Here is a 21,261-nt window from a genome sequence, read left to right as displayed (position 1 = left end):
CCCTCCTTTGATGTAGCTGGTGCCACAGCCTGAAGATTTATGCCAACAGCTTCTTAGAAAGCAACAGTCAAGAATAAAGGTCTCTGGGGCTTCCCTGGTGGCGCAGTGGTTGAGAGTCCACCTGCCAATGCAGGCGACATGGGTTTGTGCCCTGGTCCGGGAAGATCCCACATGCTGCAGAGCGGCTGGGCCCATGAGCCATGGCCACTGAGCCTGTACATCCGGAGCCTGTGCTCTGCAACGGGAGAGGCCACAACAGTAGAGGCCCAAGTACCGCAAAAAAAAAAAAAAAAAAAAAAAAAAAAGAATAAAGGTCTCTGGGACTTCCCTGGTGGTCCAGTGGTTAACTCTCTGCGCTTCCACTGCAGGGGGTGTGGGTTTGATCCCTGGTCAGGGAACTAAGATTCGGCATGCTGCACGGCGTGGCCAAAAAATAAAAAAACTTTTTAAAAAGAGTTGTTGGGACTTCTCTGGTGGCGCAGTGGTTAAGAATCCGCCTGCCAACGCGGGGAACACAGGTTCGAGCCCTGGTCTTGGAAGATTCCACATGCCGCGGAGCAGCTAAGCCCGTGCGCCACAACTACTGAGCCTGCACTCTAGAGCCCACGAGCCACAAGTGCTGAGCCCACGTGCCACAACTACTGAAGCCTGCACACCTATAGCCTGTGCTCTGCAGCAAGAGAAGACACTGCAATGAGAAGCCTGTGCGCTGCAACGAAGAGTAGCCCCCGCTCGCCGCAACTAGAGAAAGCCCGCACGCAGCAACCAAGACCCAATGCAACCAAAAATAAATAAATAAATAAAATAAAATTTTTTTTAAGTGTTAAAAAAAAAAAAAGAATAAAGGTCTTCACGGTCAAGCAACAGTTACTGTCCGAATGTAAAATTCCCATTCTGCGGTCTGCATCCAGCTCTCCCAAAGCAGCATGACCAACTCTGCCACACAGAGCAACTAAACAACTCCTGCCAATTCTATTAAAACATGACCATAGTTGTAAGCATGAAGGCCCAAGTGTTCCCTAAAGAGGCTAAACTTCAGAATCTTTTTTCCTATAATGGGAGCTTGTCAAAAACAAAAGTAAAAGAAGCTACTGGATCTTAGGAGCAAATGTATCAGCATAGCCTTTCAGAGTGATTCACCATGACTGAAAACAAACACAAGAAACAGGTGTGCTTCCCTGAATACACAACCAGAATTTAATATGGAGGCAGTATTGTTATGAAACTAGGTTAAGAATAACCTTATAAAATCTGAAAGTAAATATGACAAGATGGTAAAAAGAAAAGTGAATTTCAGATAAATATCAGAATACTGTTATTGTCAGGCTCTGAGTAACTTGAAATCAGTAAGTTACTCAAAATACCACTGAACGGTAAGAATCTTATAAATCATTTTCTGCTAAGGCAGGAATTAGTTTAGCCCCTAAAACAGTTTTAGAATGTAGCTCCACTGTATCTTTCATTTATATTATCCTTCATTAGTGTGATGGATTTTCAGAAAACACTGTGGATGCATCAACATTTCTGAGTCCATAGTACACGATAAAAATCCACAGGACCCAGCACTGTTCCACAACCTGTGATAAGACAGCGAGATATCAGAGTTCACGGCCTATCTGAAAATTTCCCCTAATTAAGAAAAATCTGTCTCTTTTTTATGATGAAATCTAGTGATAATGAAAAAAACATGCTATTACAGCATAATCTTACATAACAGTCCAACTGTGTTGGAGAAATGTGTGTAATTGAGGAAAAGGGAGGATAGACAAACACATACTTGTACATATATACATATACACACAAAGATTTGTAACAATCAAAACCCCATATCCCCAAGATACTACATACAAATTATCAGTTTCTAAATTTCATCCTGTGTACCTTTCAATCTCAGAAAAAAAGCAAGGTTGCTCATGAGAGAAGAAACTCCCCAGTCTCCTCTATAGCTAACCTTATATTAACGATGTCGGGGTGGAAAGCAATGCCCTCTTCAGAGATACTACCTGTCTTTCACAAAGACTATTCAAGATAAGAAATCTGTGAGGTCTCAGATTCAGAATCCAGCAATGCCAGTGGCACAGAAGTGAGTCAAACACTAGGTGCATTGTGTTAAAAGAAAGGCACCTTTAGTTTTTAGAATTTGGTGCCAGAAATTCCCTAGGGAGATGAACAACATAATTTATTAAAAGGGAAGAAAACGTAATTAATGTATATATAAATGTACAGAGGTGAGGTGAGGGGACATTTGAGACAAGAAAAATACAAAATGATCCAGGACTTCTTTTACTAGAAGCATTCAGACACCAAGCTTAAGGGTTCCCACAGGTCAAATATGGGACATTTTGACTATCAAAAAACGGCTATAATTATTGGTTAAACATAGACTAAATTAAAATCCACGTGTTTATAATGATACTAAAACCAAGAGAGCAAGAAAAAGAAACAATTCATTTGCTATCATTAAAGGTATACCAACTCCTTACTCAGAAAATTGCTAAAGGGAAAATTAAGAATTTACCTGAACTTTTGGGAAGAAATTATGATTTATTCCTAACTGATGAGGGAAATCTTTACAGAAGATGGAAGGCAAAGGAATGGCAGAATTCGAAAATCACCATTTTGTAATAACCAAAGAAATAACTGATTCAGGCAAGGATCATCATCAGAAGGTGAAAGGTTGCTGGAGAAGTAAAACACTATCACGCCAAAGTGTCATCACTCTACAGATTACTTGCTAATTACAAAGGGGAAAAGAGTCTTTACAGTGGAGAGAGCTGGTATTTATGATCTTGAACAAACAAATTCATCACCATTAACAGTCAGACATTGTGACATGATGTTTCTCTTACTGTGATGTGATACGAGGTACATAGCATCACCTATGAAGTATTATTACCAAAAATGTTTAACCTGAATCTAACCAAGACTTCACTGCCAGTTTGTAGGAAATACAGAGATAAAGGAACAAATTAAATGAAACTGTGAGGAAACACTCAGAAAATTCCAGAAGTGATATGTTATACAAGACAGATGGCCTGGTCTCTTCAAAAAGGCAGTACTGCATGGCTCCTAAATAAAGGGTTCTAGATTGAGAAAGAGACTAAAGAGGGGACTTCCCTGGCGGTCCAGTGGTTAAGACTTCACCTTACAATGCAGGGGGTGTGGGTTCAATCACTGGTCGGGGAGCTAAGATCCCACACGTCTCGTGACCAAAAAACCAAAACAAAAAAAACCCAGAAGGGGGCTTCCCTAGTGGCGCAGTGGTTAAGGATCCGCCTGCCAATGCAGGGGACACAGGTTTGAGCCCTGGTCCAGGAAGATCCCACATGCCGTAGAGCAACTAAGCCCGTGTGCCACAACTACTGAGCCTGCACTCTAGAGCCCGTGCCCTGCAACAACGGAAGCCACAACAGTGAGAAGCCCGCACACCAAAACAAAGAGTGCCCCCTGCTTGCCTCAACTAGAGAAAGCCCACGAGCAGCAACAAAGACCCAACACAGCCAAAAATAAAAACAAATTAATAAATAAATTTATAAAAAAAAAAAAGAAGCAATATTGTGACAAATTCAATAAAGACTTTAAAAAAAAAAGAGAGACTAGGGCTTCCCTGGTGGCACAATGGTTGAGAGTCCGCCTGCCGATGCAGGGGACACGTATTCGTGCCCCGGTCCGGGAAGACCCCACATGCCGCGGAGCGGCTGGGCCTGTGAGCCATGGCCGCTGAGCCTGCGCGTCCGGAGCCTGTGCTCCGCAACAGGAGAGGTCACAACAGTGAGAGGCCCGCATACCGCCAAAAAAAAAAAAAAAAAAAAGAGAGAGACTAAAGAGACATGTTTGGAGAAAAAAATACCAATAGCTAACAAGCATTGCATTGGAGACAATTGGGAAAATCTGAACATGAACTGGATATCAGATGGTATTAGGAAAGTATTGTTAATTGCCTCAGCTGTGACAATGTAAGAACAATTAACTAAAACAATGTCTTTATTTTAAAAAGATGCATCTAAAGTAAAGCATTAAAGTATTAAGGTGTCATGATATCTACAATATAAAGATTTATATATTATATGTAAAGACACATACATAGATAAAGCAAATATAGAAAACATGAAAAATTGTTGAATCTAGGGGATAATTGGTATAAAGGTGATAACGGTACTGTTCTTTCAATTTTCCTGTATGTTTAAAATTTTTCATTTAAGCAGTTGTTGGGGGGGGGCTCAAAATGTACTTCCTCCCGGAAGGCCTTCCAAATGACCTCACCTCTAAATCTTAATCGCTTCTTTACAAAGTCCTCTCAGCATGTAGCACAGTATATTTCTGTTCCTGTTCTGTTTTCTAATTGTTCTCTTATAATTTGATATATTCAGATTTGGTTTTCCAATAAAACTGTAAGCTCCTTCCAGCACAGACATCTTTTAGTTCTTTTCTATTTTCTCACAGCTCATAGCGAAGCACAAATTCTGCAATTAGCAGACTTTTTTTTTTTTTTTTTTTTTTTTTTTGCGGTACGCGGGCCTCTCACTGTCGTGGCCTCTCCCGTTGCGGAGCACAGGCTCCGGACGCGCAGGCTCAGCGGCCATGGCTCACAGGCCCAGCCGCTCCGCGGCATGTGGGATCCTCCCGGACCGGGGCACGAACCCGCGTCCCCCGCATCAGCAGGCGGACTCTCAACCACTGCGCCACCAGGGAAGACCCTAGCAGACTTTTTTAAAGTACCAGTAGCGAACCGGTTTTCAAGGTAGAAACAGACACACAGATGTAGAGAATAAACGTCTGGACACCAAGTGGGGGAATGGTGGGACGAACTGGGAGATCAGGATTGACATATATACACTAATATGTATAAAATAGATAACTAATGAGAACCTGCTGTATAGCACAGGGAACTCCACTTCGCTGCACAGTAGAAACTAACACAACATTGTAAAACAACTATCCCATTAAAAAAAGAAGTAAATAAAATAAAAATTAAAAAAAATAAAAGTACCAGTAGCAGTATTCTGTGCAGGCACTCAGAAAAGCACCTTAACTAACTGGGTTAGCTTTTCAACTCCTCAACAGAATGGCAGTTCGCTTGTATAAACAATTTTGAGTCACTGCTATCAAAAAGAGATCATCAAACATCACTTATGGGCTTACAGAATTTCACATAGAGAAACTAGCAGCAAGAGTTAAAGGGAGAAATTAGAATATAGGTTCTACATGTCTTCCTAGCGTTGTTAATGGATTTCCCGTGTTACCCAGGCATACAACTTTATTCTCATGACATTATTCTTCAGTCCAACAATGTCTATCACCACCACCCCCATCTGCAAAACAGTGACAGTATTTATCCACAACTCCTGGGTGTAATGAATCTTAACAAGCTACATAATGAACTTTAAAAACTTAGACAAAAGAGTGCACACTTTTTTTTTTCTTTTTTTGGCAGCGCCGTGCGGCATGTAGGATCTTAGTTCCCTGACCAGCGATCAAACCCATACCCCCTGCAGTGGAAGCGTGGATTCTCAGCCACTGGGCCACCAGCGAAGTCCCCTGCACAAAGATTTTTAAAATTTGATAATACAGTGTTGGTGAGAAAAGAGGCAGACTCATACACTGCTGGCAGGAATATAAATACAACCTCCATGGAAAGCAATTTAGCGATATCTAACAACATTAAAAACGCATATATCCTTCCACTAGGAATTTATCCAACAGACACCCATGTACATAAAAAGTACATACAAGGAGTTAATTGTAGCACTGAAAACAACCTAAGTATCCAATAAGAGCTGGCTGAATGACGGTACATCTATACAGTGGAGTATCTGCCATCTTTCAGAACGGGAGAGGTACTCTATGTACTACATGAAATGACAGCCAAGATATACTAAGTAAAAAAAGCAAAGTGCAGAATAGTGGGTACAGTATCTTATTTGTATAAACAACAAATAAAAACAAAATACCAATGAATACATAGTTGTATATGTTTATAAAAGCATTACCTCTCGAAAGGTAAACAAAATACAGGTAACAACAATTTCCTTTGAGGGAGGTAACTAGAACGATGAAAGGAGGACAGGAGAAGAAAGATTCTTCCCTCTCTCTGTGTAGCGTTTGAGTTTTATTTCATATGTATGTACATGTGTTACCCATTTAAAGAGTTATTTTTTTAAACATGGCTCTGCACCAGTTCGAATTATGTAATTAATATTATCTTAACCTAAAAGCATTTCATGTCTTCATACCATGAAAATTTTACATGAGACTTCAGTGAATTCAATCAGATAAAAACAAAGCATCCTACAGGACAGAAGCCTACCGAGAAGAGAAATGGACATTTATTACCTCCATAGCTTTACTACAAGATTTTACCAGACTACCTGATGGAAGTCTGGACATAGGCAACATTAAACATCTCCAAGCACCAAACTAACCACTATGAAGAGCTCTAAAAGGAGAAGTCCCAAAGTACCAAATGGACAACAGCCACCCCCAGCCTAAGTGTGAAGCTGTCACAATAACTTACACTCCTCAGTCTTCACACAAGGAAAAAAAAGATGAGTCTCCAGCTCTTTCACAGGACACAAGAAAATATATGCCCCCCCAAATTCCTGCGCTTCCTCAGTGTCCTCTCTCGGCTCCAGCTGTAACCATGGCAACAGAAAACAGCACAAAAGACAGCTGAACCATGAGAAGGCCAGAGTTAAATGGAGAAGTGAAAAAAATATATATATACTTTAAGACCCAAGAACATAAGGTCCTAGAGTTAAGAATGGCAGCAAAAAAAAAAAAAAAAAAAAAAAAGCCTTGAGAGGCGAATACCAAAGAAAGAACACAAAGGAAAGAGAAGAGAAAATAAGGCTCACTAATATGTCCCATTCCTAAGTTATCCAGATAGGAGACAAGGTTGGCAAAGACAACTGAAAAACACAGAAACCCCCAACAATTTAGTTATTCATTTCAATGCTATTCAGCAAACCTTTTGCTTGTTAACAGTTTATTAACTCCTCACTCTGTTCTGATGGCAGAGGTAAGAAGCAGCAAGTATCCAAAGCAGTGGCAACACAGGAAGGAGTAAATTAAGGGACCACGTGTAATCTACCAACTGAAAACCCTGGTTCTAGATCACTGAAATATTACTGTACCTTAAAGTTAATTTTTAAAAATTTGCTCTTTGTTATTTGCAAATGTGAAAGAAACACCACTCTTGTTACTTAAAATTAAAACGTCCACTGGGTAATTTATTGTCCACCAGTAGTTTCAGATTGCTTTTGTTTTCATGTGCTGTTCAGGGCATCAATAATGTACAGCTAAAACGAAAGCGCTAAGGAAGATCTTTTACCAAAAAAGAGGCAAATAGGTCACACAAAGTAGGAGGGCTGGAGATGAGAGAACCCTGACGTCTTGATTTACAATTACTATTCTAAGCCCTATACCCTTCGCTCTTTATCTAGTTCTGTGAGAATAATAAATAACTTTACTAAACGAAAACTCCCCTTACTTTCGTTTTTATGACCCTAGTCCTCCTTAGAAAGGCTACCAAAATCCCCTGCCGGAATAACTGAATGGGTTGGGGCACCTACTCCTAAATTTAGGGGAAGTTTGCATTAAAGATACAACATGACGATGGGAGTATCCGAGGAAAGAAAAATAATGCTAGAACTAGAAGCTGCAGTGACAGTTTCAAAAGAAGGGTCAGCGTGGGGCATGTTGGCTCTGGGAGGCGTTTGTAGCCTGGGAGTCTCTAGGACAACACAAGATGCGAACGGTGCTTTGCCATAAACTCCCTTAAATAATCTAAATTCTCCCTTTTGGATAAAAGCAACAGGCTCACTATCTGGCACCAAGTCTAGCCCACTGCCCGGGAAGAAGGCAGGCGCGTGGTCAAGGGTCTCTTTATCCCGCAGGTCCCTGCAACACAGCGATGCGCATGCGCCCCGAGGGCAGCGAACAAGCACCCCTGGCTCGTTCACACTCGCGCATGCGCAGTCACCCATCTCGCCGCAGGCGACAGCTCACTATTTGGCAAGGGGGATGGGGCTGGGAAAATTATGGGGGGGGCCGAAGGCGGGGGCGCGTTTACGGTTGATTAGGCTCTGGCATTCGCGGGCCACGTAACCCGGCATGTGGGAAACGGGTCAGAGAAGAGTTATGTGAGGCGGCGGGGGGGGCGGGAGTGTGGGGGGGTCAGTCACCCCTTAAGGGAGACGCCCCGCCCCCACTCCGACAGGACAACCCTCTTCCTCGACTCTCCTCCCCCCACTCACCTGAGAGCGGCGGCGACAGCTGCTGGTCCCCGTCCCCCTGCACTCGCCTCATACTGTCCGCAACATCCGGGACCTGCGGAACCGCCGATACACAAATACACACACACTCGGAGCGCGCACACTCACACATACACACACACACCGAAACACACCAGCCGGGGCGTCATGGCGTCAGCACGTCGACGCAGCGAGCGCGTACCCGCCAGGCCCCACCCCGCACGGCCTCCGCCCCCTCTACTCCCCTCCCCTCCCCTCTCTGGGTTCTCATGCCTCTCCTCCCTCTGCTTCAAGACTCCGCCTACCTTCCCTAGTGCGCATGCGTCCCGGTTCTCACCAGGCCCCGAGGATTTGAGGGGAAGGAGGGGCCTGAGAAGAAAGAGGCGGGAACTCGGAGGGGGTCGCGTGCAGGGCGCGGCAGGCTTCGCGGAGGTGCGAGGACGAAATAGAGGCACACCAAGAGTGGGAGTGGGGTGGCCGTAACAATAAAGGCATTTAACAACAGCAACTTATACTTACAAGCAGGGTGTGGTTTACTAACGACTTTACCTCATTTTTTTCTAACCGTCAGTAAAATATTTTTTAGACTTTATGATGATGTTAGAGACTCTTTTAAGTAACATAAAACTGAGCATTTGGAAACAGAAAGGAGAAGGACCGTTCTTTTGAGGGAAGGCAGGCATGTAGGTGGCTTAACTGAAAGGAAGCTGATTCAGTGACAATTTATTGTCTTGGACACCTGGGTCCCCAACTGGTCTCACATCCTAGCTCCCCAAGCGCTATGGTTGATTCCTGAGTTGAGTAAAAGAAAAAAGTCTCAGGGGTTTCCCTGGTGGTCCAGTGGTTAAGACTCCACGCTTCCACTGCAAGGGGCATGGGTTCAATCCCTGGTCGGGGAACTAAGATCCCGCATTCAGTGCAGTGCCGGCAAAAAAAAACAGGAAGTCTCAGAGCATCTTGGCCCTGGGAGAAAAAAGTCATCTCCACGTTATTATGTTAGAGTCATAATGTCAGTGATGGGATATTTGTTATTGTTACAATTCTTTCCTTTAGCTTCAACTGTAAAAAAATTATTCTTACTGAATCAAGCCAAATAATCTGGAACAGGCGTTGTCTCTTTTCCATACTGAGATTATACCATTACGTAGACACGCACACAAGTGCACGAGAAGGCATCGTATCCAAAGGAGCAACCAGATGAATCTATGGGTGGTGGGGTGACAAAGTGTGGGCCCTGCCTTGGGGATAGCTACCGGAAGCTCTGCTTCTGTGGGACTGTCTCCTGCCACATGCATCCTGGCTCTGGGTGGCTGGTGAGTCTGTTCAGCAGGGAAAGCTGGGAGCCCATGAGCAAAGCCACAGGGGAGGCTGTGACAGTGCCAGGCTGCCTTCCACTTTCAAATATGCAAGCACACCCTACAATCCCACAGCTTAAAATGTCCTAGGAATGACAGACAAAACACTCTAAACTCCTTAAGCTTGCTCAACCCATATTTCAGCCAAAATGATCAAGAAATGGAGATCCTAAATTCAACAGTGATGTGGTTACGGTGCCTGCCCCACTGAAAACAAAAAGCACTTTCGTCACCTATTAGGCTGGTGCCTGAAACTTTCCAATTAGATTTCACTCATCATCAGCAGCAAATATTTCATTCTGTTAGCTGAAGCCAGCGAGGTTTTTGGTCCTTGGGAAGAATCAGAGTGCCCCCCAGGCAACCCAGTAACCAGTTACAAGTAACTGATTCCTGGTGTCACTGAAACTGTTCAGTTCCTGTTCTTTTGACTTCAGATCTCACAGGATGGCAGGGAAGAAAGAAAAGGGGTACTGCTTGGAGGGAGGAGCATGGAGGTGGGAAGGGGTGCAGAAGGAGGAAACTGGAGGCACGGACAACATACTTTAGCTACCTTACAACTGGGGCTAATCATTACAGTTTAGTCAGATTCTGCCTGGGACCTGGGAAGTGACTCCTCAGAGCTGGTGAGTCTGCGCCAGCAGCTTGTCCAGGCTGGCCCTGAATCTCCAGAGAGCTAGAAGGACATAAGAGTCCTATCTCCATCTGTAGCCTGGTGTGACGAGGCTCCCATTCTACTGTGGGGACCATACCGCCCACCTGAGATGTGATCCCACCAGCCTCTGTACAAAGGACTTTGATTTGGTGTGGATCTGATTAAATGACTGTAGATGTCCTTGGAAGCACTGTGTGGAAGAATTTTAAACAGCTTCTCCTTTTTAATATGCACTTCCTCTTCAGTTTTAATTATTTTGTTCCTACATTTTCCCTTTCAATTTACTAAAATCTAGAAATGTAATTAGAGCAGAAGCTGGGCTCAGAGAAAGCTGCCAGGATTTCTACAGCATGATTAAATACACTAGGCATCCCTTTAGTGTGGGGCTGAAAAATAGGATTCTCATTATTATCTTTCCTTATCCAGGAAAGAATCAGTACCACGTACAGATACGGATTTATTGAAAACGCAGCACTAATTAAAAACTCACCCAGCCTCTTGATGAGGTTTGGGAGGGGAGGAAGTGCAGTTATTTCATTATTTCCTCCATTTACTGTTTCATTGTTGTAACCACAACAAGCAAGGAACCCCCTCTTCTCTCCCCTCACGAGGGACTTAATGAGGCTTTTATCTGTGCAACAACAATCAACCTTACAATGGTACCAATTCAATTCACTGCTCTTTGTGATGGTAGGAAACACACAGAACTTGTTTTCTTAATCCAAAACACAAATGACAAAGTATTCTTTGGCCATCACGAGCCAGGTCTGGGCAAGGAATCTGTCCCAAAGACCCCTAGACGTCTGGTATTTATTCTGCCAATGAGGATCTTCAGCTCCATTTTACAGTCCAATAAGCAAAGGTATGGTTTCCCTTGAAGGTGTAGGGGAGGTAGAGGCAGGCAGGAATGAATAGAAGATAAGTGCCTGGATAGGAGGTGGAAATTCAGGAAGGAAGATCCTTAGTAGGGGCATGGTCCTGTCTAAAGTGACAGATGACACCCCCTGGGATACAGATGTAAGACCACACTCAAGGAAGCATACCAACAAGAACACACTGATGAGGTTGTGCTAGGGCTGTGATGGGGTTTAGTAGAAAATTGGCAGCGATGAAACATTTATTGATTGATTAAATTTCATAGTGAAGCAGCTGTGGCTTAATGAATGAGCTCCAGCCACCTCGGAGACTCAAGTTCAAACCCAGCACTATCGCTTTCTATATATAAACTTGGACGAGGTTCTCTGAGCCTGTTTTTCCATATGAACAATGGAGAAAATAATGCTCACCGTATCATAATGTTGTGAGGATTAACTGAAATAATATATGAACATAGCACAGTCCCTCTACACAGAATAGAATAGACCCCACTTATTTACGGATGTATTACTGAATGTGGATTTGGGGGTAAGTGTTCACATGCCTACTGGTCTTCAAGCCTCACTCTAATCGGTGTGCCATCCTTGCTCCTTTCCTTTATGCCGTTCTTTAGAATTCTTCAGGAAGCATGGAATCAAAGAGAGCAGCACGGGCTTCTCGGCCAGAACACTGACACTTGCTAGCCAGGGTCCCTGAACAAGCTCCTTGACCTCAGGTTCTGTTTCCTCACAGATCAGTCAGGTTTCTGGTTGTAAGAACTGCCCCAACGCTGGCTATATCAGCCCCAACTGGAATTTACTGAAGAAATATCTCTGGCTCCCAGAATTGTCAGGAGCTGAAGAATCAGTCTTGGAAATTCGGCAGAAACCAAGGGCTGGTGGAGGAAGAACGACAACCTTCTTTAGTAGGACCTTCTGGCCAGGAGGTCCAACCGCTGGGCACTGCCACAAAGTGCCACCAGCAGACACATGGCTCCGGCTGCTGCCGTTGCAAAAGGACGTTTAACCTTTCTTCCATCTGTGTGCCTCAGGCTGCAAACCCAAAGCCCAGGCAGCAGCACCCTGTTGACTAATCCTAGACCACATCCTGGGCCCTGACCACCATGGGGGAGGGGGGAGGGGCGGTGAGGAGGGAAACGAAGAAAGGTCTCTCTTGCCACGGTGTCCACGGTGTAACGTTCAGCACTCCTTCTCACTGACGCTGTCCGCAGCAGGGTACTCATCCCAAACAGGAAGGGGGTCAGATGCTGGACCACCAACCCTCCCACCTCATCCTTGAAACAGGGCATTCATCATAGGGTAGTAAACAGCGTCAAATGACATGTTTGTTCAAAAGTGCTTGGCATATAAAAGACATTCTGTTACTCTACTTCCCTCTTTTATAAAAGGCTTGGAATGGTGTGCTTATCTGACGATTTGATCATGTGCTTATAGATATTGAAGTTCTGAGTTTTTCAGATGGTTGGGAAAGATCATGTCTGAAGAGTGGAGTATCAAGCAGACGAGAAGCAGTGGGAAAGAGAAGAGAGGAAATGGCAAGTCTGAGTCCACCTTGTCTTTGATTTTTGTCCTGGACTGGCCACACAGCTCCATCTCCATCTTGTTCATCTTTAAAATGGTTCTAAGAATTACCTAAAGTCATTGTTTCAAACTAAGTTTCAGAGGGTCAATATTTGCTTTCAAGAGAGAATATATTACCAAAAAATGGATTACATTCACTGTTACGAATTATGTTCAGTGGTTTCTTGGCCCTATTCTGAATGGGCTTGATCCACTACCTGTTGGTATTTGCCCTAAAATAACATTTACCTAAATGTAGATAAGTTGTTTAGGAAAAACATTTTTTTTCCTCTGCCTCCACTCAAATAGAAATTACTTCGGATTTTACAACTTTAGATTATCCTTGCCATGGCTCTACTTTATCAAGGTGAATTGATTTCAACTGAAAGTTTATTCTACATTAGAATCCTATTTTTAAAAGGGAATTTAATCTAAAATTCTATCATGGAAGGTCTGTGCCCAAATGAACAGTCAAGTAGCACTTACTGAGTGCTCCCCAGGTACAGAGCTCTACGGAGGTAACTACAGGAGAAATCAAAAGAAATAGAAATAGTGTCCCTATTCACAAAGTTTTCAGTTTAGAATTTAAAAATTTCAAAACCGGAAGGGACCATACTGATTCTCCAGCCCAGTGGTTTTTGAACAATGTTTGCCTCTCAAGCTCTGGGCTTCTGAAGATTTGCCTCAGGGGTTCCAAGGAAGGGGGAGCAGCAAAGGGGGCTTGGGCAGTCCAAGCCAAGCCAGTCTGGTTCTCTATCCACTCATTCAGGCCAGAAATTGGGCACCATCCTTGAGTCCTCTTCTCCCCTAATACCTTACCTCTAATCCATCAGGAATTCCCATAAATTCTAGTTTCAAAGTATCCCTTGAATCCATCCACTTCTCTCCAGCTCCCCAGTCCCATTCAAGTTCTAGCCAACATCCTCCTTGGCCTGAACCACAGCGAGAGGGTCCTAACTGGTCTTCCTAATTCTTTGCTGTCCCTCAATCTATTCTTCACTCAGCAACCAGGGCGATCTAATTAAAACTTAAGTCAGATCATGCTTCACCCCTGCTTAAAAACTTTGAATAGCTTCCCATTGTACCAAGAATAAAACCCAAACTTTGTACCACTGCTTTTAAGAGTCTCACGTTCAACTATGTCCCCCGTTGCTCTTTTCTTCCCCATCTTCATTTCATCTTCTTCTGGCCATCTATCAATTCCTAGAGCCCATCAACCTCTTTCCTCCATGAGCATTTGTGGTTACTATTCCCTCTACCTTGAACGATTTTCCCCTAAACTCTTCACATTGGCTGGTTCTGCCTCTTCTTTCAGGTCTCAGTTTAATTTTTACAGCCCTAGAGAACCTTCTCTGACCACTTGCCTTATCTAAAATAAGGACCTTCTTGGTATCTTGGTACTCTGTTTACTTCCTTTACAACACTAACAATAATTTGTAATTGTCTTGTGTATTTACTTGTTTATTATCAATCTCTCCTAATCAATTGTTGGCTCCAGCCTGTTTGTTTCTTTTGCTCTCCATAATGTCCCAGCATTCAGCACGGTGCTGACACATGGACAGAAGGTGCTTAGTACATACTGAATGAATGAATGTACCACAGAAAACCCCAGACTTGTCTGGAATGTCAAAGAAGGTTGGAAGCATGAAAGGAAGGTTAGTAGGCAAAGAGCGTGGAGAAGGGGAACGAGGAAGGAAAGCAGGCCAGGCGGATAAAGATCCTAAGGCCAGAGAGAACATGGAGTTTTTGAGAAACTCAAGGAAAATTAGTGTGGCTGGAGTACACAGAGTAAGTGGGAGGGCTGCGGGGAGTGGGTCAGGAGGGTTAGGAATAGCCAGACAGCGTGTCTCCCCTATGAACCAAACCGCAGGACTGAGAACAGGGGAGGAGTGAATTCCCCAAAGGAAATTCAGGGCCCTCTTGGCAGAAGGAGGAAATGAATGCAGGGGGCCAACAGCGGACGACCATTACTCCTGGTTTTTCCTTCTACCTCTCTGGCTACTCCTTCTCAGTCTCCTTGACAGGCTCTTCCTTTGAATATCAGCTTTCCTCGGATTGTGTGCAGTTCCTCTCCTCTTCACACTGTCCTCTCTTGCCTTGAGATGGCTCCTTTATTCTCACCGCTCCACTGCCATCCATCTGCTAAAGAATATTCCAAGTCTATCTCGAGCCAGGTCTTTCTCTTGAGCTCCACTTACATATCCAACTATCAACCTGATATCTTCAGCTGGATGGTCCACAGGCACCTAAGATTCAGCAGATATAAAATCTGATTCTCCTCCGGTGCTCTCTTGCCTCACCAATAGCTCAAGCCTGGGAACGGGAAAGTGTCCTTGACTCCTCAATCCCACTTCTAATTCAACACCAAGTTCTGACAGTTCCATGCTTTAGTTATCTCCCAGTTCTGCCTACTTCCTTCTGTCTCCACTGACACCTCCCCAGTCCTTTCTGGGATTGCAGCAGCCTCCTCCCTGGGCTCCCAACCTCTGGTCTTCACCCTTCCAGTTCATGACTGCTCTGCAGCCCGAGTGAGATGTCTAAAAAGTCAATCTGATTGAGTCACGTATTTGTATTCCACCCTTCACTGCCCTCGATATAAAAACCATACTCCTTAATAGAGGTGAAAGGCTCTTTACCAGTGACCTATGCCTTAGTCTCCAGGTGGTCTCTGATGCTTCCCACCGCACCTAGCAGTAAGGTTTCCTGTCACACAGAGAACTACTTTCAATTCCCTGAGTAAACCAAGTTCTCTCTTTTTGCATATACTGTTCTCTCTTCCCAGAACAGTCTTCTCCACAGATTTCCCTGCCCCTACCCTCACCTTCCCCTGGTTAATTCTCTGCTGATTCTCCAGCTTCAATTCATCCGTCTGTTCCTCCAGGAAGCTGTGCATGTCCCCTAGCCCTGAGCTAGGTCTTCCCATATTTCTCCTCTCACTGCAACCCCTGTATCGTGGTTGCCTGATTCCCCCTCTGTCCCTCACTAGATGGCAAGCTCTTTGCGGGTAGGGATTTCCCTTTTTTCTCTCTCTCTATTATGTTTTCAGCACAGGGAAGCATTCCTAGCATGTAATAGGTATTCAGATAAATGTTTGTGTGATGAATAAATGAATTAACTAGTGAAAGAAACATCCTTTCAGGAACTTGGATCCTGTCGTTTCAGGCACAGAAGCCTCCAGGAGCTTCCTCTTCCTGCATCCTCTGTTTGGTCACAGGCTGGTCGGCAGCCTGTGAGAACCCTGAACAATCTGCTTGAGAGGCTCCTTGACTCACTGCATCCACTGGGAGCCCAGCCTTCCCTTAAAAGGTCACCTTATCGGAAAGTACCAATGATGGCATTTATGAGCTCTATTTTTATCTGTGTTGGAAAAGTCTCAAAGTTAATTCCCAAGCCAACGACATTAAACTCAGGAACGTGGATGAGCAAGAAAGCATCTACGTGATGCCTTTGAGTCACAGCTTTGTTTTCCGTGGCAAGACTTCCAGTCCTCCCGGTCACTGGGCCCTTGTTTTTCAGGACCGGCTGACTCTAAAAAGCTTTTGGTCCCCCATTCGTTAGAACTAGATCCTGCAGCCCTTAGTGGTCTAGGAAATGGTGTCCTCTTCCTTAAGCTTTGCTTAACTCTGCTGGGGCCTTCAGAGAAGAACACAGAATAGATTGCCAGACACCTCCCAGTTTATTCAAACCAGCTTTCTACCCCCATTCCCAAATGGGAATGAATCGTGGGTGATAGCATTGCTAGCAGCAGGAAGGAAGGAGGCGCGTGGCCAGAGGAGAGGGCTCCCGATGAGCTTGGCCAGAGAGATAATTGGACAGAAGCTACAGAAATGAGAAGAGTAACCCAGCAGAGCTGGCAAGCAAGTCGAGGGCCTGTGCCAGGGAAAGGATTCGCTGTCAGAACTGGGGGAGATTGAGAGAGAGAGAGAAGGGAGGAGTATGGAGAGAGGAAAATGGCATGAAGAACTGAAGGAGGAAGGCTGCAGGAGGGAAACAGGGAGCAGCAGAGATGGGAGGAACCATAGGTAATTTGTAAAGTGGAGAGGAGGGAGGGGGCACACATTTCCCTTTAATCCAAGTGGGGTCCTTTGGGGAAAGGGGATGTTGGAGAGTCAGGTGGAGGCCCCAGAGAGATGGTCAGTCACACCCCGCCACGGCAGACTCGAAATGAGACAAGGAATGTTCTCACTCCCAGATTCAAGGTACTAAATTGGCCACAATCCCTGCCTCTGGAAATTTAGGAAAGATAGTTTTTGACAAAGGATGCTGGAACTCGGAGGACTCGAGCCACTATTTGAGTCTCCTCCCCTTTCCCTTAGCAAAAGCCTAAACAATTCAGGATCCATGCCCCACTGTCTTGCACCCCGATCTCCCCTTCCCAGCAGCACCCACACAGCCCAGGATCACAGCCCCCTGTGCGTCTCTGCCCCTGCTGGCTACTCTGGGCCAGGGACCAGCCTGAGAGCTTGGAGTCTGGGCTGAGTCAGCACTGCCTGTGGGAGAGATTGCTTCCTGGAAAGTCTTGCTTCAAAACTTCGGGCTGGCCAAGCGCCGGTAGCGAGCAAGAGGCACACTGGAGGCTGGACGATGCATCTTTGGCTTTCAAGATACCTCTCACCAGAGAGAGAATCATGGCACAGAAATTTCCATAATCCCGCTTAAAGAGTGACTCCAATGTACTTCAGGCTGCCCCTCCACCCTCCACCCTCTCCGCTTCGGAAAATCACATTTTTCAGGTCTCACGAGAGATTTCAGGGCCAAGGTGGAAGTTCTGATTCCTGATTGATCTGGTTACTTCTCCTGTAAATCAGACAAAATATATGTTCTGAGCCTCAGATATCTATTTTCTGAAGATATGTCCTTATTCATTGGGGCAGCAAGAATGCTCCCTTGTGTGGGCACAAGGCAGAACCCTCTCTTGACAAAAAGGACAGCATACCGTTAGCAGGTCAGCAGACTGCTCCAGGGGCCAAGCCCCCGCTCTGTTTCTGGGGGCTGCGATGCGGAGTCTAAGCCATCCCCACCCTTCTCTTCAACTTGGGAGTTTTGATTCCCCCCAATGCAGGGTGAAGGGTCATTTTGATGGTCTCACTTTGGACAAGTGAGAACAGGGAGCATTTTACTTTGACCCCCACAACTGCTTGCTATGCAGCGGGCACTCTAGCGGGTAGGCAGTGAGTGGGTGGCAGCAGCTGCCAGACACCTTCCCCTGAGGATGTATCAGTTGGTGCCAGAAGCCTCTATAAGCTCTTTCTGATCTCTGTGCCAGCGACTACGGGTCCTGGAAGGAAGCCAGGCGTCCACCGTGAGCCCTGCATTCTTCTCCACCCCCTCATCCGCCGAGAATGAGGTGGGATGGCTTGGGAGCTCACTGAGAAAGGAGCCGATGGTTCTTAGACACATTTTCCAGCTGTCACACCTGCTAACGTGGGAACTCACACTCATGAACACGTGCACACTCAGCAATAAATTGTTTCAGGCTTTCTTGTTCCATCCGTCCCATGCCCAAAGCAGTGGGAATAAGAACTTCCATCAACAAACTGTGGTTCCCAGTTTGCCTCCTTCTCCCTCCCTTCTTTCCACCCTTCCACAAACACTTATTGATGTCTGACTGGCACCTACCCTGTGCCAGTCACTGTTAGGGGCTAAAGACACACGGACACAGTCTTGGGGGAGAAAATATATGTAAGTACTAATCAGACACAAGGCAGTGATACAGTGTTGCAATATGAGAGGTGGCAAACCGGTGGCCATGGGCCAAATCTGACTTGTAGACACGTTTAGTTTAGCTGGCAAGGAATTTAAAAAATTGTCAGAGTTCACATAAAAATCAATATTTCCATCTGTTTTTGAAATAACACATCTGGCAGTAATCTGGAGGAGGTAAAACACCACTGTCCCCTTTAGCTGGGATGTGCTCTCAGTGTCATAGGCCACATACTCACCCCCCACCTCACCCACTTCCCTGTTGAGTTAAACTGGTTCGTTTCGTTCATCCACGTTCACTACCACCATCGTGCACGTGTTAGAATTTGGGACCCTTAGAATGAAAAGCCATCAGAAGACCCAAAGGAGGGAACCATCAGCTCTGCTCAAGGGAGTCAGATCGGTTATCCCTTGAACTAAGTCCCAGGACTTTGTTGATTTGATGACTTGTATACTGTTTCTCCCCTGCCCCCATCGTCAGATGCATAAGGGAAAGGCTCCAGTCGGTTCCCTCCTCCAAGTATCTCCAGCCCACAGCAGAGTGCCTGGTACAGGGATGATCTCAATGCACACTTGTGAAATGTGTTGAATGAATGGAGCCGCTAGAAGCATCAGGTGGAAAAGGGAATTCCAAGCAGAGGGAACTGTGGGTGCAAAGGCGTGACAGTGAATAGTATAGTGGGAAGCTGCAAATAGTTGGTGGTGAATGGGGGTGGGGGTGGGGTGCCGGAAGTATGAGGAGGGTGGGATGAGGTAGGGTGGAAACAGCAGGAGTTGAAGCCGGGAAAAGACTCCCGTGGGACCCGGAAGGGCTTTTTAGAGTGTATTAGGAAGGTAAGCACGGAATCTTGGAAGTGATTTAAGGAGTGAAGTGACAGGATCAGAGTCTTGCTTCACACGGATGACTCTGGCAGGGTGGTGGGGTGGGGAGAAATGGGAAGCTACAGAGGGAAGACGGAAGCAGCAAATAGAAACTTCAACTCAATATTCCCCTTTCTGAGGCCCTTGAAATGCCACTGGGGATCTATTTTAAGAAAATGGTGCCCCCTGCTGACTTGGTCTGGGCTTGCATCTCCCCCTGGCCAAGAGGGAAATTACAAAATGTTTTGGCACTGAACAAAAGTATCTGGAGGCCCTGGGCACGGAATTGCAAGTGGTGATGCATCTGAGAGTGCCTTCCTTTCCTAGATGAAGAGGGGCCCATGAGAACGGGTGACAATGACTAATGCCACAAACTGTTGCCAGATAAATACAGAACACCAGCTAAATCTGAATTTCAGATAAACAAGACACAATTGTTTGGTATAAATATGTCTCAAATATTGCATGGGACATACTTATACTCAACAAGTATGTGCTGTTTATCTGAAACTCAAATTTAGCTGGGCATCTTGTATTTTTATTTGCTAAACCTGACAACCTTAGATAAAGTGTGTTGGAGGGGCCAGGAGAAAACTAGAAATGAAATCGGATGCGTTACCCTCCTTGGGTTTCTCTGCAAACTCAATCTCACCCCTCCATCTAAACAGAGCTGGAGATGATACTTTCTCATACTTTATAGTGTTGCCCAGTTATACGATAACTCTATTTGGGAAATCAGTTTTCATTAAATGAGCCCATGATTACAGCGGACCCCTAAGAGAATCTAAAGAGAGCTGTGGACCCTTTTTACAGCAAAACTAACCTACTAGCTTGACACATGCGCGAGCACCTGTGTTACACACACATTCGTACATTAAAATTTCAGGGAGTTCTCAGCCTTCGTGTAAGAGTGACGTTCCCTCTAGGGCTATGGCCTGAATGTGGCAGTTCCAGGGTCCTGAGTAGGAGGAAATGGTGTCTAGTCAGCCCCTGAGCTAAAACATGATGCTTCTGCTAGCTCTGGCCACCCACACACCATGACAAAACACAGAAGTGGGCAGGAAGAAATATCCTGTCCCCCCCACCTTGGAGAATGCCTTGAACCTCTTCCGTCTTCCACCTCTCCCAGAAATAACAAGGAGTCGGGCCTATTTGGACAGAAAACCCGCCAGCCCTTGTGGACTTGCGCCTCAGCTGAGTGGAAGGCACGGGATGAAATCGCTCCCCGTTCCAAGACCCTCTTTGCTCTCCTTTCCAGCCTTCTTGCCACGGCAGGTGGAGCACCCTGGTTCCCAGTCTGAGGACTGTCAGAAATTAGCTTTCAGCAGTAGGTGGAAGTTCTTCCAGGATAAATTCTGGGTGCTCTGAGCTGGGTGATGAAAAGCCTCGGCCTGAACATCCTGGGAGCAGATCTCGGAGCGGAGGTGCCGCGTCTTGTCTCCCTCCCGCAGCCCTTAGAGCCTGCTCTCCTCTTGACCCTGCAGAGGGAAGGCAGAAGGTCAGGCAGATGTTGGTTTAGACTCTCTCAGAATGTTCTAAATGATGTAAAACCTCATCGCCTGCTGCTTCCATCTTTGTCAGCATATGCTTATGCGACATTCAGCTTCAGTAGACTGAATCATGGAATACAAGCCCCAAATTGACCAAGGTGTTTCAAGCCAGCAATCATAGTGATATGCCTACAATGTATTACCATAGGATGACATTTTATGTTGAACATTTTCTGCAGTTAATCAATTTTTCTTATTACCTATATAGTGGTATGATTTCCAACTATCATTTCTTTGGAAGAAGGATTCTTTATTCCGAGGTGGATAGCCTCTCTTAAAATTTTTGGACTTAAAGTGTCCTTTTGTAAGCCATAATGATATTAGATTTTTTTTAAAGTCCTTACTTGAAAATATAAAAAGCCAGCATACTTATATCAGCCCCCCAAATTATTTGAAAATTCTACTGGATCAGGAAATCCAAACAGCCGGAAACCAGTGCCTCAGGCTTAGCTT

The 21,261-nt window shown here is 45.2% G+C and overlaps 1 protein-coding gene across 4 annotated transcripts in view; it reads right to left on the bottom strand.

The window, feature by feature from the left end:
- SPOP (speckle type BTB/POZ protein) overlaps positions 1-8,487 on the bottom strand; it is a 67,656-nt gene extending 59,169 nt beyond the window's left edge. For 3 of the 4 annotated variants that reach the window (XM_027094312.1, XM_027094311.1, XM_027094313.1), the window contains exon 1: positions 8,256-8,414. The gene's annotated coding sequence lies outside the window, so the exon portion shown is untranslated. Of the gene's footprint in view, positions 1-8,255 lie in introns of all 4 variants that reach the window. The other variant, XM_027094310.1, reaches the window with a different exon arrangement.
- Between the last annotated feature and the right edge of the window lie 12,774 nt (positions 8,488-21,261).

The sequence above is a fragment of the Aethalodelphis obliquidens genome, unplaced genomic scaffold, assembly GCF_003676395.1.
Source record: "Aethalodelphis obliquidens isolate GAN/ISIS:26980383/991018 unplaced genomic scaffold, ASM367639v1 scaffold89, whole genome shotgun sequence".
Taxonomy (NCBI): Eukaryota; Metazoa; Chordata; class Mammalia; order Artiodactyla; family Delphinidae; genus Aethalodelphis; species Aethalodelphis obliquidens.
This window is presented reverse-complemented; position numbering and strand designations above follow the sequence as displayed.